Raw genomic sequence first — 742 nt, forward strand, 5'->3', positions numbered from 1 at the left:
GCTGGCTTCACTAAACTCCTGAGCGAGATCAACCGAGCCGGAGCTCCGTACACACTGAGTCTGGCCAGTCGGCTCTATGGAGAGCAGTCCTACACGTTCATCGAGGTGAGCTCGTTTATCCACACATGCAGCTCCTGTAAATATAGTGCTTGAATCTCTGATAAATGTCTCCTTTATCAAATGTTAACACTACATGAGTAATGAAGAGAAAAATGAATAAAATCAGCTTTATTTGTACTTCAGAAATGTACACAGTGATTTGTGCAGTATTCCTTCTCTCTGTTGTTACAGAAATTCATTAGTGACACAAGAAGCCTGTACGAGGCTGAGCTGGAGACGGTGGACTTCACCAGTAATGCAGACGCGGCTCGTGTCAACATCAACAGCTGGGTGCAGAAGCAGACACAAGGTGCAAGAACCGCTGTTAAACTGAATGCTGTGTAGGAAGATAAACAATACGATCTTTACTGTCATTACTGTGCCGTGGCTCTATGGATTGATTGCGTGCTGTACCACTGATAATAAGCTCAGTTCCTGCTGTGTGGGTTTGAATGTGGTTTGTAATCACAGAGAAGATCCAGGATCTTCTGTCTGAGGGCGATGTGGATTCTCTGACCAGACTGGTGCTGGTGAACGCTATCTACTTCAAGGGCAGCTGGGAGACGAAGTTCAGAGAGGAACACACCAGAGAGCAGCAGTTCAACCTCAGCAAGGTCAGAGTTCACCAGGGCTTTCACTCTTA

General features: G+C 46.2%; 1 long non-coding RNA gene across 1 annotated transcript; it reads left to right on the forward strand.

Moving 5' to 3' along the window:
- The first annotated feature begins 6 nt into the window (after positions 1 to 6).
- Positions 7 to 708, forward strand: LOC107735335 (uncharacterized). The gene is made up of 3 exons (XR_001639376.1): positions 7 to 105; positions 292 to 409; positions 571 to 708. It is a non-coding gene; the product is annotated as an uncharacterized LOC107735335 (long non-coding RNA).
- Positions 709 to 742: the final 34 nt, after the last annotated feature.

Source organism: Sinocyclocheilus rhinocerous, unplaced genomic scaffold (genome assembly GCF_001515625.1).
Source record: "Sinocyclocheilus rhinocerous isolate Xijiao unplaced genomic scaffold, SAMN03320098_v1.1 C35983526, whole genome shotgun sequence".
In the NCBI taxonomy this organism is placed as follows: Eukaryota; Metazoa; Chordata; class Actinopteri; order Cypriniformes; family Cyprinidae; genus Sinocyclocheilus; species Sinocyclocheilus rhinocerous.